Source organism: Aethalodelphis obliquidens, unplaced genomic scaffold (assembly GCF_003676395.1).
Source record: "Aethalodelphis obliquidens isolate GAN/ISIS:26980383/991018 unplaced genomic scaffold, ASM367639v1 scaffold37, whole genome shotgun sequence".
NCBI lineage: Eukaryota > Metazoa > Chordata > Mammalia > Artiodactyla > Delphinidae > Aethalodelphis > Aethalodelphis obliquidens.
The window spans coordinates 6701551-6719940 of NW_020837981.1; the positions used below are offsets into that span (position 1 = coordinate 6701551).

General features: G+C 47.8%; 1 long non-coding RNA gene across 4 annotated transcripts in view; it reads left to right on the plus strand.

The window, feature by feature from the left end:
• The window catches only part of LOC113632546 (uncharacterized), a 211382-nt gene extending 193220 nt beyond the window's left edge, over positions 1-18162 (plus strand). For all 4 annotated transcript variants that reach the window (XR_003437855.1, XR_003437857.1, XR_003437856.1 and 1 more), the window contains exon 4: positions 17949-18162. This is a non-coding gene — a long non-coding RNA (uncharacterized LOC113632546). The remainder of the gene's footprint in view (positions 1-17948) is intronic.
• The last annotated feature ends 228 nt before the right edge of the window (positions 18163-18390 follow it).

Genomic DNA, 18390 nt, shown 5'->3' on the forward strand with positions numbered 1-18390 from the left:
TGTAGTGGTCGCATATTACCCTTTAAAAATATATTTGTGTTCTCCTCGATCATATTTTATTTAGCGTTTTGCATTTACGTTGTGTTTAAGATAGGACTATAGTTTTTTGGTGGTGGCGTTCTTTGTTTCTGGATTTTCTTTTCACCATTATACTGGATCCTTAGATTCACTTGAAAGTCCTTTTCCCCCTTCCCACAATGCTCAGGGGCACTTTAAAAAGCACTGCCGTGATCTACTTCTTGAACTTGTAATGGATTTTACCTGTGAAGCTGTCTGGGTCTAGTACTTTAATGAGTAGTGACTTTTGACAACATTCTCAGTTTCTTCTCTGGTAATTGGATTATTCAGATTTCCTATCTTTTCTGAGGTTAGTTTTCATCATTTATATTTCTAGAAAATCACCCATTTGTCCATGTGTTCAAATCTATTTTCAAAACTGAGTAATGCTGTAATTCTTTTAATTTCCTCTATATATGGTCATTCCCCCATTTTCATTTCTAAATATATGTATTTGCACTTTTTTCTTGATTCATTTAGCTAGTGATTTATCTATTTTATTTCTTCACAATATCAAAGCAGACACAGGTTCAAGATCCAGTTCTGGCTTTGACTCCCTCTAAGACCTGTGTGTACACTGCCCTCTTAAAACCTCAGGGCAGTGTCCAGACTCCTGATCTCAGCATACAGACCTTTCATCTGGCCCTTGGCTTTGGCCTTGATGAACTCCCTGACGATTTCTCCACACTCCAGGGCTTTCTACGGCCTCCAGACCTACGGACGTGCTGCTCCTGGTGCCTGAAACGCCTTTCTGTCCTTTGTCTCAACTCCACTCAGCAAACTCCTACTCATCCGTATGGACTTAGCCCTGAGGCCCCTTCTCCTAGAAACTTGGGTTTCCAATGCCCAGTCTTGGTAGGGTCCTCCACCTGTGGGTTCTCATCCCAGTCTGGCCAGCCTCTCCTGATCCCAGAGCACGTCTGCTTGCTCGTCTGACTTACCCACTAGAATGTGAGAGCTCTGGAAGCAGAGGCCTGCAGTCTCCATCACTGTATCCCCAGTTTCCAGCACAGGGCTTGGCAAAGAGTCGGCAGGCAGGCAGCGTTTGTGGAAGAAAGACAGGAAGGCTGTAGATACACACAAACTATATAACAAACACATCCGGGGATTCTCACAGGGATTTTCCCTGTTGGCATACTCTCTGCTCCCAGCCCTCCTGGGAACAGCTGAAATCCAGGGCTGTAATTCTCACACCAGTTATATTGAAATATTCAATGTCTAGAGAACAGCGTTTGTTCAGCACTTAGCTTAGGGGCTGTCAGCACCCCTGCTTACATGCTTCCATGTTTCCGATGCTGCATTTGTCAGCTCCAGCTCACATGCCTGGCTGATATGTGGGGAGCCTTGCTTGCTGCTATAGCAGACTTTCCTGATGGACCCCTGGGGCTGCTGCACTGCCTGGCCTTTCATTAAATCCAATACATATTTTTCAAACACGTATTTTGCGCCCAGCTCTCTGCTGTTATGTGGTGTCTTCTCTGCTGAAGGGACGACAGAAACATCGAAGTGAGAGAGGAGTGGGCTGGAGGACAGAGAGTAAGGATGGGGAAAGAGGTGGATGTGGCTGCAGAGAGCAGTCAGGACGGGACCTGGCCCCAGGCCTTCTGCTTCGCTCATCTGGAGCTAATCCTCAATCCCTGGTCTTCATGGTTGTTTCCCCGCATCTCTTCTTCTTTTTCTTTTTTTTTTTGGCTGTGCCGCATGACTTGCAGGATCTCAGTTCCCAGACCAGGTATTGAACCCAGGCCACGGCAGTGAAAGCCCAGAATCCTAATCACTAGGCCACCAGGGAACTCCCTCTCTGCATCTCTTCTGATGGGCGATGGCCAGGCCTTACTGATCGCTCAGCATTATGCATACTGCTCCTTCCCCTCAAGCCACAGAGGGCAAGTTGGCCTTTAGCTTAAGAGAAATGGAGAAGCATCAAAAGGTTCTCGGCAGGGAGTAAGATGATCACATTTGGGTTTAGAAAGATCACGCTGGCTGCCAATGGAGTATGGGTCGGAGGAAGCATGAAGGAGGCAGGAAGACCACGGGAGGATATTCCAGTCTTCTCGAGGAAAGATATTGGCGGCCCGCAGCATGGTGGGGCTGCAGAAACGGAGAAGGGGGTGGATTCAAAGGGCGTCTGGGATGGACTTCCCATTTCTCGTGGGTAGTGAGTGCAGAGGGAGAGGAAGAGAGATGCATCAAGGCAGGTGCTGGAAGGGGTTTGGGTAGGGGACTGACCCCCACAGAGAAAAGGAACACTTGAGTGAAGATGTTCCGGAAGAACATTGGGCACCTCCAAGGATGCTTGCCTGCCTTGCTTTTTGTTAAAGCCACAGCTACCAAATGCATAGTGATTTAGTGATTTTCCTAGATACTGGGGAAGATAAAGGGGATAGCTTTCCCATATCCGAGTTATGAATGTTCTATCTTCTATGCTGTAGCTCCATTGAGGCCAGGGCCATTTATGAGCAAAGAACCTCAATTTCCTTTGCACTGTGACTCAACTGCATCTACTGAGTCCCTCCTGGTGACTGGGTTAGGCAGCCTCCTTACTCTCGATCACCCCATTAGTAAACTCCCCTGGGGGTTTCACACTCTGTGATACGTAGAGAGATGTACACAGAGAGAGTGCCCTGAGATCACAGAGGACAGTGTATCCAGACCTGGCGGAGAGGAGGAAGGCTTTATAGAGCTCTTGATGTATGAGTAGGAGTTTGCCAAGGAGATCGGAGATGAAGAGCATACCAGGAGGGTGAACAGCAGGTAGAGGCGTGGAGTGGGGACTAGAGAACACGGAGAAGTTGGAAAGGGAAAGGCTGGAGATGAAATTGAAACCACAGGCTGTGGAAAGGTCCTAAAGGGCCTAGAATGCCACGCTTCAGAGGTGGAACTTACCCTTGAAGCATAAATAGGCTTCCTTTTGTATGTCATCATCATCTGATTGATAGTGGTTGCCTGGAGCATGTGTTAAGAAAGATTCTGAGGTGGAGTCAGGGGGAAAGAAGGACATGATTACTAGTGATGCCTGCTTGGCTGCAGGAGTGGAGCTGGCAGTCTGAGTGTAGGGATTTGCCATCTCTGCCGTGAGAGATGAAGAGCCACTGAAGGAAAGTAAAGGGTGGGGCTGAGAAGTGAGGGCTAAGAATGTGCACTGGAGAAAATCAGCTGGAAGCTCTGGGGAGCACAAGTTGCTAGGAGGCCAGACTAAGGCCACGGTGCCCATGAGCCAGCAGTGAGTTTAAAAATATCTGAGGAACGAATGAACTACCAGGTGTCTGCAAGGCAAAGGATAGACCTTATTGTAGCTGCTTCTGTAATGACGGCGTGCAGAAGGAATAAAGAATTTCAGCACAAACACTGTCAGTCTCCCCCTCCCTTTCAGCAAAAATACCCGGGGTAACAAAAGCCACATACACGCGCGCACACACACACACACAAAGCAATGACCCCACGGAGGGGCACTTTCTACCTCCCCTTCTCTGCTCCCTATGAAGTCAGTGCATAATTACCGGAAAGCATTTTTGACTGAATTTTAGATGAGCATTTTGACAAAATATAATATTGGAAACAATCTTTATCAAACATTCACGTGTCGTGTGAGAGATGAAGCCCGGAATCCATAATTCATACGGCGTGTGTATTACCAAGTGTGCATGAGAGGCTGAATGTCAATGAGGCAGCCTGAACAATATTTTCTGCCAGACGCGGGCTTTCATCATTTACATTATTCACTAGGTTTTCCAGAACAGTAAATCTTAAATATATATTTGTGTTGGGAAGACCTCGTGTGCATGTCTGTGTACACACAGAGGGACGCATACCCGTTTGGGCACAGAACCGGCGGATGCGCGTTCCAGCTGGAGGGGCACGCAACGACAGCAGGGAGGCTCGGCGCGCAGCGTTCCTTCTGGAGGACAGCCCACGTCACCATGGACTCCACGGCTCGCTGCGCAGCCATTAAATCTGCCCACCCTGTTGTCTCCCCCTTCAGACCCATCCAGCGTCTCCTTTGGAACCCTAAAAGAAAACAGGACCCAGAGTAGGGGCATTGCCCTGAGTACCTAAGAGCAGAGCTACATCTGCTGGACTAGTCAGGCAGAAATTGTCCACATCTCCAAAGCTCAAGATGAGAATGAATGATGCTTAAGTCATCATTAAAGCTTCAAGAACAGCTTCAAAGTTGGGGGGATAGTCTCTGCTTCTATACCTTAGAGACAGGGAGCGCCATCTTTCTGGAGTTTGCCCCGATCTGTCTCCTAAGAGTCCGAAGCTCAAAGGTCCTCCCTTGATTGAGGTGAAATTTGTATTATAATTATTGCCCACTGTAGCTGGGCTGACCCACGCGATCCTACAGAACAAGGATGCTTCTCGGAGCACACGCAGCCCTTCAGAGCTCTGAGTATGGCATCAGGTCCCTGGAGCCTCCTCTTTCCTGGCCTTTGTTCCTTTGGCTTCTCCTCTCCCGGCTTGCGTGGTGGGTGCAGAGGAGCACCACCCAGATTCCCCACAGGACCCAATTGCTGGTTCTCCCGCTGCCAGGAGTGTTGCCTGTCAATGGCTCACACTGCCTTCCGGAGATGTTGGGTCTCCCTCATCCAGCCAAGGCCCTGTGGGTCCCCCATCAGAGGAGCTACAAGCAGTAATTTCCCAGATGACCTCCGGTCCAAGAGGCAATCCTGCTGATGGTCCCAGAATCCTAAATAGTGCCTGGATTAGTCCAGGTAAAGTGCTCCTCCCTTTGACCTAAAAAGAAAAGCGCCGTGAGTTTTCCATCTGTCTCCTTTCTCAGGACTAAAGGGACCATTCCTCTGGCTTCACAGGATGTGAAGTCAAATACTTAACCTAGTGAAGGCTAAGGTTCATTATTGGAAAAGAAAGAAAAAAAATCCTTCTCAGGAATTGTCCTGGGCCGAAGGGATTGGCTGGCCTAAGATTTTGCCCCTCCCCGGGGGCAGTCACAGCCAATGACTGGTAGAAGCACCTCTGAAAAGTCATTCCCAACTCTAGAGCTGCCGTGGGGTGGCTGAGGCCCTGTTGCAAAGGCATTGCAGCTCAACCCCCGCCTCTGCCCAGTCGTGATTTCCTCAGTCCCCACAGGAGTTGATCCGAGGACGCGCCCAAGTAAACTTCCCGCATGCCAAGCTTCATGGCAGACTCTCTGGGATCCTGACCAAAGACAAATGAAACAGGGAGTGGGCTGAAGAAGTGGACTCCAGATGGGATCGTGGAACTGGATCCCCCACTGGCCAACGGCAATGAAGACCCCATGGTTAATGGTGGGTGCAGGACTGAGAGCTCCTGCCTGTGCAATTGTTAGACTTTTCCTGCTGGAGAAACTGGGATGGGATGCTGGTGGAAGGGAATGCAGGGCAGGGTGCCTATTTCAGGAGGTTGAGAGGATCGGGGAAATTAGTAATTATAAGGACAGTGGAATTGTATGGCTCTTGCTGAGTTCAACTGATGGATTGGAAACAAACAAACAAACCATGAAAGTCTATAGTTGATTGATGACCAGTTGAAGGCAAGGAGTGAAAGCCAGTGGGCTTCCTTGGCTACATATAAAGAGAGAGATTCACTTCTCCAGCAGCTGGAGAGAAGGGAAAGCTGAGGCTCAGGACCCAGACTTGATCCTAAGGGTGGAGCTCAGAGAAGACTACATTCTGAATCCTCACCCAGGGTAAGTTGGTGATGCCAAGATCAGGGCCCTGATTTGGAAGGAGCAGAACTGTGAGGCTTGGGGTCAATGAACTTGAGAACTTTGAAACCCCAGACCCACTGAGCCCACTGCCCACCATTAAAGCCTAGTGCCACCCCTCCCTTGCTTGAAGATGATGTAGAGGTTTCCACCTCACATGACAACATCTGTCCACTCAGGAGGTATCCTATTCCCCTCCTGGACATTGGACCAACCAGCAGGTCACTACACAAACTCCCAGGAAACTGGGGGACCTTCTAGGGGAGGAAAGGAAGTTGGGACCCAAGGACGTGTGGGACCCACCATGCGTACTGGCAAGGGGTGTACACGTGGCAAACGGAGGCTGCTGCGTCGGCCGGATGGAGCGTCAAGCTGGATGAGTGAGTTTATCAATACGGAAGACTCTCCCCTGATACAAGATTTCATACCCTGACAAGGACCCTGGGAAATGATGCTAACATGCTGCTTGGGAAGCTCTTGGAAGCTTGGAAGAAGATATGGCCCACACTATGTGCAGTAGAAATGCCAGAATTACCGTGGCAGATGGCAGGAGAGGGAATCAAAAAATTCTGAGGAGTGAGCGTGTGGAGAGGATGTTATACTTAAGGCTGGAAACCCCACCAACTGACTGTTCCACAGAATGGCCTGGATTATACGCCATTCATCAAAGCAATGGGAGATGTGCTGGTGAGGAGGTCCAGCATCAGGGAGGAGCTCAGTGAGGGTGTGGTCTGCAGACCAGGCATGGCCATAGGAGATATTGTTACAGACCTGCTCTCCCTGCCAACAACTGGGATCCCAGGAAAGAACAGAGGCCGGGAGGTGGGGCTTCTCTGTTGGAAGCAGGGTGGACACGATGATTGCTGTGACCAGTAAGGTCAGAATGGCAGAGGGGTGTGCCCAACCTGCAGGTTTATGGGTGTGGCTGGAGATCAAGGTGTCCCTAAGGCAGGGTGACCAACTGTGCTGGTGTATTCAGGACTGAGGGGTTCCTGGGAACAGGTCTTTCAGTGCTAAAACCAAGAAAATCCCACTCAAACCGAGATGAGTGCGTCACCCTCCCCTCGGGGTAGAGGAAGCTAACAGAGGCATCGCTCAAATCTACAAAATCAAAAGAACTCAAAGATGAATGATCAGTAGGCTAAAAGCTGTCCCCGTTAAAGACAAAAACAAAAACCCTATGATCCCTTGCCCAGTTTCTGGATCTGAGACGATTTTCAGGCTGGGAACCCACTGACTGAAGGAGGGGCTAGGTGTCCATAAGGAAGGACTCTGCATCACCATGGAGACTGGGTTCAGTGGTGACTATCCTAGTCCTTGGGGATCTATATACTGAGGAATGACAAATACTCAGAGTTGACATTGATAAACAGTGACTCAAAGTCATCGTGGTCACCACTGGAGTGGGTGCTCGTGGGGTCAGGTTGTAAATACACTCCTGGAACAGATCTGACTCATGCGGATATACAGCGTTCGCTGAGCCACTCTGGGGACATTTCCCCGGTCCTTAAATGCATAGTGATAATGGATGTACCTGGCAGCTGGCAGATCCCTTGCATTGGTTCCTTGGATTATGGGGTACAAGGCATCCTAGTGGGAAAGGCTGAGTGGAAGCCTCTGAAACTTCTCCACCCCACCCTCAGTTAAGATGGAAAGGGAAATGGCAGGGATTAGTGCCACCTTTAAGGTCCTAAAGAATGCAGGGGTGGTGGTCCCCATCATTTTATCATTTAATCCACCAGCAGGAGCCTACATAAATGAGATGGACCTTGGAGGATGAGGGTGAACCACATGTCTGACCAAGTAGTAGCCCTGATTGCAGCTGCCGTGATTCTGCTAGAGCAGATAAAGACAGCTCCGGGTACATGGTGTGTGCTCACCGATGACACCAGGAAGGAGGGCCAGGCAATTCACATTCTCACGGAGGCGGAAAAGCAGACACATTTATGGTCTTTCACCAGGGGTAGTTAACTCTTTTATCCTCTATCAGCATAGAGTCCCAAAGGTCTAGAACCGTCTAGACAATCTGTAGAACATCTCGTTGGTCTGTGGAATTGATGACATCGAGTCAATACACCTGGCTAAACAAGAAGTTGCAAGGATGTTGAAGACCTTGGTAAGACATGTGCTCCAGAGAATGGGAGATCAGCCTACAAAGATGTAGGAAGCCACCTCTTCAGTGATGTTTTTAGGGGTTGGTGTTCTGGGGCGTGCTAGGACATCCCTTCCAAAGTAAAGGACAAATTATTACATCTTAAATCTTCCACCAATAAGAAGGAAGTATAACACCTAGTGGGCCCATTTGGGTTCTGGAGGCAGTATATGCCGCACTTGGGAAAACTGTTCCAAACCATGTATCAAGTGACATGGAAGACCCCTAACTTTGTGGGAAAGATTCCTGTAGCAGGTCCAGGTTGCTGTGCAAGCAGCCCTGCTGTGTGAGCCACAAGGCTGGGTCGACTCCATGGTATTACAGGTATCTGTGATGGGAAAAGAAGCTATGTGGAGTTTATAGTAAGCTCCAAAAGGAAAATTACTGCACAGGCCCCTAGGGTTCCGGAACAAGGCCATGCCACCTGCAGTGGGGAATTGTAGCTCTTAACAGGCTACTGGGCATTGGTACAGATGGAGCCTTGACCATGAGACATCAAGTGACCATGAAGCCAAACGTGTTCAGCATAAACGGGGTTCATGCAGAGCCACCAAGTCGTAAGACTGGTGTAATGTGGAGGTGGTACATCTGGGATCAGGCATGAAGCAGCCAGATGACACCAGGAAGCTGCCCATGTAAGAGACCCAAACCCCCAGGTCGTGTCTATCACTGTTTTTCAGCTCCCACCTGAGCCTTCATGGGTGGAGTACCTTAAGACTAGCTGCTGGAGTAGAAAAAAAGTCGAGTTCTGTTCATGGATATGTTGACTTGATATACAGGTAAAAGCTGGAAATGAACTGCTGCTATGCTACAGTCCTACTCAGCGGTGGCCCTGAAAACCAGCAGAAAGGGGAAATCCTCCCAGTGGGCAGAGCCCCTACCAGTATACCTAATCATCAGTTTTGTATATAAAGAGAAGTCCCTGAGGTGGAACACATATGGACTCATGGGACGCAATGCATAACTGAGCTCTTGGTCGCAGTCTTGGAAGGAGAAAGATGAGAAGTGATAAGAAGGTCCAGGCAAGAGACACATGGATGAAACTATGGGAGTGGTCACGTGGTGTCAAGATCTTTGTATTACACGTTACCATCCACGAGACAGCATCCACCCTGGAAGAGGCAGAATGACAGAATGACTCTGATGCCATGATGCCGACCAGCCTCTGCCATTTGGCCACCCTCGTGCTGGCACAAATGGACGTCATGGGGCCAGAATAGAGGCTACACGTGATCCCAACAGCAAGGGCTCCTGACTCATCAAAGCTGGCCTTGATACTGCCATTGTCCAATGTCTATGCTGCCAGCAACACAGACTAATGCTGATACCCCAATGTGGCACTGTCCTTCAAGGAAATCAACTGGCCACTTGCTGATAACTTGATTACTTTGACCCCCTTTCCCTCTGGAAGGGGAATTGATTCATTTTGATTTGAACTGACATACATTCTGGGTATAGGTTTACCTTTCCTGCCTTGCAGGGCCTCCGCCTGCACCAAGTCTGATGGCTTAGGCAGTATTTGACCCACCAACCCTGGATCCCATATAACATCAAGTCAAATGATTCAAGAGAATCATTTTAAGACACACGAGGTATGGCAGTGGGCGTAAGAGCACAGGATCTTTCAGGTCCACCACAAACTGTACCCCCAGACACTACCACCTGATAGAGTGATGGGACAGCCTCTGAGTGTACTGCTGGCGCACCAGTTTGGAGGTGATGCCTATGAGTATGGGACACCATTCTCCAGGATGCATGATGGACTCTAAATAAATCAATGACCACTTTATGGTGCTACATTTCCAGGAGACAGAATGAATGGGTGTGGGTAATGAGAGGGAGAAACAGGAGGGTGTCTGTTTACCATCACTGCCAGAGACCCACTTGGGGAATCTGTGCTTCCTGTCTCCACAACACTGGAAGTCCTGGTTTTCAGAGGAGGAATGTTTTCACTAGGAGACACAGGAAGAGTCTCGTTAAACTTTAGGGTATGGTGTCACCCAGTCTCTCTGGGCTGCTTATTTATATTGAAAGACCAGTAGGCAAGGGAAAAAGGCACTAACGTAGTAGGGTTAAGGGACCTTGATTGTCAGGCGGAAGTAAGGTTATTGCTACACAAACAAAAAAAAGGGCAGAGAAGAATATGCTTGGTACCAAGGCACAAGGGAGTCTCTTGTTCTTTCCTGCCCGAATTTGATGGTAAACTGAGAAACACGGTAACCTGTGAAGTAAGTCCCGTTTACACAGAGAGGTCTGAGAAGAGTATGGCAACCAGGGATTCAGACCCCTCAGGAATCAGGATCTGGGTCAGGACACCAGATGAGCCACAGAGACCAGCATAGGTGCCAGGTGCCTAGTGAAGGGACTCTAGAACAGGTAGCGGAGGAGGGAGATTATGAGCATCTCCTGCAGTAGTGGTTTCTACAGATTGTCCCGTTAACTCCCCTTTTATACGCTTCCCCAGGAAAAGAGACACCCAGAATACCGGAGACAGAGTAGAAGCTGCTCCAAGAACTTATATAAAATAGTGGAGCCGGGCACTGCCAGGGGTGGACTGTGGTGGACACTGTGATGTGGTGCCCAGGCTGCACGCATCTGCCAGGATCGCACTCCCACAGCTGCCAGGAGCGCTGTTTACTGAGGGTCCCCAGCCAAGTCCCTCCCTCTTAGAATCTGTTTCCTGGTGAACCTATCCTGTGACAGCTCAGTTTTGAGCTCCCTGGTGTCTGTTCCCTTGTCACGTCCTAGGATAGCAGTATCCCTCTTGACAAATGGCTCCCGAAATAGAAACGGAGCTCTGATTGTTCAGGGTAGAATAGGAGACGCTCACCTCCCTTGCTATAGACTTTATACATTTATTAACGCGACCCAAGTTAGCAAAGACTCTGGCGGCCACACCACCCTGTGGACTTTTCTAAACTCACTCTCGGTTAAAGCGCCACACGTTTTCGAAGCCTCGCTGCTGTTAAATGTTGTGTCCCTTATCAAGCATGTGCAGTCCGCATGGGGGGATCAAGCACAGGACTTAGATTCTTCTATTCAGTTCCATCTGGTTGACTCCCCCTTACCAGTCCTACCTGCTGAAAGATTTTTGGATCAGACTTTCATTCGATTCATTTATCTTTCCTTTCAAATTCATGTCAGACTCAAATTTGATAAGCTGGCTTTCCATGTCCTTATTCCAGTCATTAGTGGAAATGTTCACAGGCTCTCCCAGGCCTTCGCAAGTGTTGGCTACGTCCTTGCTGCAGTGAAACAGAGAGCTCAGTCATGCCGGGAGACCACACATCTGTTCTTCTCTGCTGTGGGTCTTTGTAGGAGTTTATTATTACCATTGTTGACATGTGTTGGCCCTCTTCTCCGTGACACCATCCTGAGCACCTTCCGTCATCCTCCCACCTAATCCTCACAGCAGCCCTGTGACGTAGCCACTGTTATTAACCTTCTAGAGAGGCTAAGTAACTGGCCCAAAGTCACACAGCTATGAGGTGGCAGAGCCTGGGTCTGCACCTGGCTATGTTGACCCTGGAGCAAGTTGTCCCCCACTGTGCCATCATGCCTCTTCCAGGAAGCGAGTCCCACGGCTGGAAGTTTCCTGCTGTGGGGAGTGTGACGAAGTGTGCAGAGGGACAGGTGACTTGGGTCAGGTGAGGGGAAGTGAGAGAGAAGCTGAGGCCTGGAGAGGTACCCATAGCATCTCTTCTCTCTGGAGAGAAGTAAACCTCTCGAGGGTAAGACAGTGGAGGGAGGAATGAAATTCACTTGGTTCTATGTTCTTTGGATGATAATAACCTTTGCTGAGTGTCCCCGGTGTGCTGGGTACCTGCAAAGCCATCGACCTGTACTAACTCAATGGTTTCTCCAACACTCCTGTGAAGCATCTGTGACACCGAGAGGTTAAGGAACTTGCCCTCAGTCACAAAGCTAGTTGAAGGACGCAGCCTAGATGGGAAACTGCCAGTGTCTTCGCAAGAGAATACCAGCCTCTGCCTCAGTTTACAGATGAGCCAAGTGAAGCCCAGAAAAGGGACAATGACATTCCAAGTCACACTGTAATCTGTGGCAGAATTCTCGCAGCGATTCTGTAAATGCTGCAGGTGGCGTTGGTACTTTCCACCCTCACTCTGTTAGAATACAAACTCCATGAAGGCAGGACATATTGGCTATTTTATTTACTGATTTACTATTGTGTCCTAACTCCTAGAACAGTGCCCGGCACACAATGGGTACTCAACCTGCTACTGAGTCACCAAAAATGACTTTATGATCTCTAGAGTCCTGGTCGTGAACCCAACAGCCCTGTATCAATGTGTGACTTTGATCAGTGTGTGACCCACGTGTAGAGGATCAGCCATACCAAATGCTTTGTCCAAGATCTCACCCCAGTGCGGTTAACGCTTGTGAATTGGCTGGTCCGTTGCAGGATGTTTGCCTCGCCCGGTACCGTCAGCTTGCAGCTGTTTGCTGAAATCACAACCTGAGCGTTGCTCAGGTAGGAATGTACGGGGAAAGCCTGCACTGTTCTCTGAGCAGGTCTTGGTTGCTGCCCTGTCTCTTCTGCTACCCATACAGCACCCGGGCCGGGGCTGGGCCCCGAGACAGCTGACTCTGGGCACCTTGCAGCTTCATGACAAGAACAGCTGGCCGTTTTGCTGGGCAGGTTGTGCTGTCATCGGGGTGTGTTTCTTTCTCTTTTTCTTTTTTTTTTTGACAGAGAAATAGGAACACGCTGTGCTCCTGACACAACACAAAGAATCCATCTCCACAAGCCCTTTTTCAAGTTAGCAATAAAACATTACAAGAAATCCACCGAGGTTTTAATTATGCAGGGCCATCCAGCCTGTAAGGAGCGACAGTGGGGACCTGGCTCCTTTGGGGACCTCCCTGGAGAGCAGTGCAGAGAGGGGGGCCACTCCTAGGCCTTCGAAGGGTCTGGAATCTAAGCCACTCTTTGATTTCAGGACGGACTCTGAACAAATATTTACGAAAACAAAATATTTATTTTGAACTATTAGTCAATACCTAAATTCATCGGGCAAGAAGCTGTTTTCAGTGGCCAAATTGCAGTTTCCTTTGCTCTGACTCTGGGTTCAGAGGTGCTGGCCACGCCCATTACCGTGTGGTCAGCTAAGAGACCATCAGTCCTTGGCGTCCTGACACAATGGCAGCTGTGCTCCTGCCCAGCGTCCCAGAGGCCCCCGCACCAGAGGCTGTGCTCACCCACTCTGAGCTTTCTACTCAATTAAGGGTCCAGTAACCTGAGCAGATCGCAAACATTCTCCCTATGATAAAAATCAGCCATGTCAGCAGGAACATCTTCTGGCTCTGTCCCGCATGTCCCTTTATTTTGCACCTTCTGCCACGTGGCTATTTCTCCTCGGGATCCTGTTAGGATGGTCCTAGTATCTCGCCAAAGGCGCCCCTTGCTATATTTTAAAGGTGTATACGTTTGACTTGTGGAGTATTTGAGCTGCAAGGCCTCCTGGAGACCACCTAGTCTTTCGTCTCTTTTTATAGAGGAGGAGATGGAGGTACAGAGAGGTTCAGAGTCTTGTCCAAGATCACACAGCTTGTGGTGGCAGAGGTGGGATTCAAAGCCAAACAGGTGGGCTCCCAGCTCCTGCCCTCCACTACTTGTACTGCCTCTCTAATAACTTGTTCAAGTCATTCAGCCGGGAGAAAGCCAAATTAGAACCTCTGTTCATTTTCTAGGGCTGCCGTAACAAAACACCATAAACTGGATGGCTTAAATAACAGAAATGTATTCTCTCACAGTTCTGGAGGTTAGAAGTTCAAGATCAAGGTGTGGGCAGGGTTGGTTCCATTTAAGGCCTGTGAAGGAGAATCAGTTCCATGCCTCTCTGCTAACTTCTGGTGGTTGGCTGGCAACTTTTGGTCTTCCTTGGAAGTCCAAAGACACATCACCCCAATTTCTGTCTTCATCTTCACGTGGAGTTCTCCGTGTATCCGGGTCAGTATCTAAATTTCCCCTTTTAAAAAGGGCACCTACTATATATAAAATAGATAACTAATAAAGACCTACTGTATAGCACAGGGAAGTCTACTCAGTAGTCTGTAATGGCCTATATGGGAAAAGAATGTAAAAAAGAGTGGATATAGATATGTATAAATGATTCACTTTGCTACACACCTGAAACTAACACAACATTGTAAATCAACGATACTCCGATAAAAATTAAAAAAAAAAAAAAAGACACCAGTCATATTGGCTTAGGGGCCCACCCTACTCCAGTATGACCTCAACTTAACTAATTATATCTGAAATGACCTTATTTCAAATAAGGTTCTGGGGGCTTAAGACTTCAACATGTAAATTTGGGAGGACATAATTCAATCCATAATGAACCCCCATCTTTTAACACTTAAGTTATCCTCTTGTTATCCAGACCAACTTTTAATTTAACAAATCATAATCGAATTGAATAAAATATGAGCTCTTAGCAGCCTGGAAGGAACAATTTCAGCTTTAAATAATTGAATAATGCGACACCATGAGTCTGAGCTACTGCCACGTAAATTGGTTGTGCCTCGGGTCCACGCTCCCTGGAGCGACCATCTATCTGCAGTCATTTGAAGGGGATGGTTAGTCAAAGAATCCAGAAAGAGAGGAGAGGAAGGGTTTAGACCCAAGGTCCCATGTCTGACATATTATTTACTCAGAGGTTTATTTGCATTGTCCATCTCCACGAGGGCAGAACTGGAAATATTTGGTGGACATCTTTCGTGACAGCATAGTGAGGCTCAGAGAGGCCAGGTCCCCCGCCCAGAGCTGGAGCTGGGACTGAACCACACGGTCTTAACCACACAGCAAATATTGATGCCTGGTTTATGCATTTCAGACTTGTTTTCTCAACTGAACTGTAAGCTTATTGAGGGCAGAGACCCCCCTGTCCCATTGCTGTCTCAGAATGCAACCTGATCGGAAGCTGCTGGGCTCTGGGGTAGGTCTCATTGTGACCCATAGCTTCAGCCTCTTTCCCCACCGCTGAAATCTCAGAGAAGCCCTCACGCAGGCAGCGTCCATGCTGCACAATTGCTTTGGAAGCACAAATGCATCACAGTGGCCCCTCACCCTCAATCTTCTGCTCCGCCAGCCTCACACCCCCCACCCATTCCCCCTTGTGTAATTAAAGGAAAAATGTTCTGCATTCATTTACTTTATACTTTATCAAATAACGGAGAGATGAATTAAGAGGTCCGTGGTTCTATTTCAAGGTTCACGTGCTTTCACAAACTGTGCAAAGTCGCACTCCTAAAACCAGCCGCGTCAGCAGGAAGTCTCCGCTCAGAACATGGCCATCTCTCCCTTCCTCTTTTCATTCCCCAGTGTGATGTCTAAATAGATGTGATGGTTGGGAATTCTGCAGAGACAATTGTGAGAGAATCCTCAGAACCTCCGGGATTCTGCAGTCTTTCTCTCTCCCTCTTCCTCACATATTGCACAAGAAGTCTCCTGGGGGAGGGATGCCAGGCTGTAGGCTCAACTAATCTCACTGCCACAAGCATTTGCTCAGTACCTACTGTGTACAGAGGACTGTAGTAGGCACTGCTGGGGAAGTGGAAATGTTCATATCTTAAATTTCTATAGTTCTTTCTAGTTAACAAAGAACTTCTATATTCACAGTTACATTGAATGCTTGCAAAAACTCTCTGACATAGATATTATTATTATTCGCTTTGCCACTGCTGTGAGGAAACTAAAGCGGAGAGAGATTAAATAACAGAGGCTCTTTATTTCCAGTGGGTCAAGGACCCCCTTGGTTAGACTGGTGAAGTCTGTGGACCGCAATTCAGAATAACTTTCTTAAATGCAAAAAACAAAATACATAGGCTCACAAGGGCAACCAATGATACTGAAATATAGTTTTCAAAATAACAAGAAAGCCTGATATAGTAAATTACATGCTTCTTTGTTAAGGCACTAAATAACAAGATTCTAATAACTATTTTGATTTTAAAGTAATGACTTGGATATATCAGAAATCAGCAAACTACGACCTGGATCACCATTTAAAAAAAATATTTATTTATTTATTTGGTTGTGCTGGGTGTTAGTTGTGGCAGGCAGGCTCCTTAGTTGTGGTATGTGAACTCTTAGTTGCAGCATGCATGTGGGATCTGTTCCCTGACCAGGGATCGAAACCGGGCCCCCTGCACTGGGACCGTGGAGTCCTATCCACTGCACCACCAGGGAAGCCCCTTGTAAATAAAGCTTTATTGGAACAGAGCCACCCCCGCTCATTTTCCTATTGTCTATGGCTGCTTTACAGCTACCACAGCAGAGCTGAGTAGTTGCAACAGAGAATGCAAGGCCCACAATGCCTAACATATTTACAATCTGGACTTCACAAAAAAGTTTGCTGACCCCTGTTGTGTTCAATGTTTTGAAATAACTGCAACAACTTGAATCCCGTAGAAATCGTGATTTCTACGGTGACAAAAATCTCAGCTATCACAAATACGACTGTGGTTTGTTGCCTCCATTTGTAATTGAAACATGTCATTTTTCCCATCCAGCTTCGTGGGTCCCCAGAATTCTATCCATGATGCTGGTGAGGGTTAGAATTTAAACCCAAGTTGGTGTGGTTCAGAAACCAGCGTTTGCCCTACAACCCCCTGATGTCTGGTACTTAAGAATCTCACACACACGCACACACACGCACACACACACACCCCTGTAGGCAGGCAGTCCCTGCCTGGTGCTATCATGAGGAGTGAGAGTGACATGGAACTCTGAGGGAGGCAGCAGTTCTCAATCTTCTAGCCTTCTGCAACCCTTGCTGAATCCAGGGCCGCCACCTGTGGTTGTGTGGGTTGGCCACTGGCCAAGAGGGTGAAGCGAACTCTGGCTCAGTTACCGAGCCTGCTTGGGGCGGGATGCCTTTCTAAATGTCTCACAAAGTTCTCTGGGTACATCTTCTCTTGAACAACGTGGATGTTCTGATGTTTGGGCTTAGACTCAGGGGATTCTTATAAATGTGTGGTCAGTAATAAATGCAGTTTTATTGATGGATTGACTCTTGGATAGATGGTGATAGGGAGGGAAGGTCATCGTTATATTAAGGGATTTTAAAGACTACACTCTGCAAAATTTTCATTCACTCATCCCTTCATGTGTTCCTTCCTTCCTCCTCCCTAACAAACACTCATTAAATATCTACTATGTGCCAGTCTCTTAGCTAGGGGCTTCTCTGGTATATACGAGCTGGGGAAAGTTGAGTCCTGGCTCTGTAACTTCCTAGCTATGTTACCTTGAGTGGCTTCTACTCTTTGATCTCTGTTAGCTTGTCTATAAAATGGGAATCCTAAGTACACCTGCTACCTACCTCACAGATCTGAGTTCGAGGAGATTATAGGTGAAAAGAGTGATGTGGAAAAGTTGTTTCAGAAACTGAAAGGAGGGAGAGAGCTCTATATAGTTCAGGTTGGCTGGGCTGACTCATAGAAGTGGCCCTGAGTAAGACCTTGAAAGATGGACAGGATTTGAAGAGGCCAAAATTTAGCAGAACCCAGTAGTAGAAGCCAAAATGGTGCGATGAGTGAGGGCTGGGAGGCTGAGAAGGAGCTGTGTAATCTGGCTGTTTCCCTGAGGAGCTGTGACACTCAGCACACTCCCCGCTGAGGTTTTAGAGCCAGCCGGGAGGCACTGTTATGAGAATGTGTTCATTATTATCATCCTCATCAACATTATTATCATTATTAATAATATGATATTTGGAGCATCTATGCACATTAATTTTACACAAGCTTATGCAGTGGCTAGATCTGACGCTGCTACCAATAAACAGCTATAACGTGGATCTTTAATTTACATAAAATAACTTATGCTAATTTAATTAGTCCTTTGTTTACAACAGAGGCTGGGCTGTGAGATATGGTTTCCTGCAGCACACGGCAGAGCTGGAAGCTAGGCACATGCATCCCCTGTGCAGGGACGCTCCTCCTACAGAGAGGAAAGAGAGACACTTGCTTTTCTGTGGGAGGACACATTCAGATTCAATAAGTTCTTATTTACAACTTTCTTCCTCATAGGAAAGAAAGTTGATGGGTGCCATGATGGATGCTGTCCTGTCTTTAACTGATTCCATCCCGACAATCACCTGAAGAGGATCAGAGAGGTTTTATATCCAACCCCATATCACACAGCTACCGAGTGGTGAGACAGATGTGAAACCCATATGTATCCATTTCTAGTTCTCAGCCTCTTTCTACATCCTTATGAAAACTCTTAAATACGAAGTGCTAACATGGCTTGGTATGTGGTATGTACTCAAAAAATGCCGGTTGAATGAATGAACAGCACTGTTTCAGTTAAAAGTGTTTTCAGGTGCATTTTCTCCCTGACACTCTGCAGCAGCCCTGAGAGGCAGGTCTGGCCAGTTGCATTTTGTAGAGGAAGCTGAGCAGGTGGGGTAATGGAGAGGGCATTTCACTGTGAACTCAGAGGTCTGCATCCTCCTGCTGACTGTGTCAC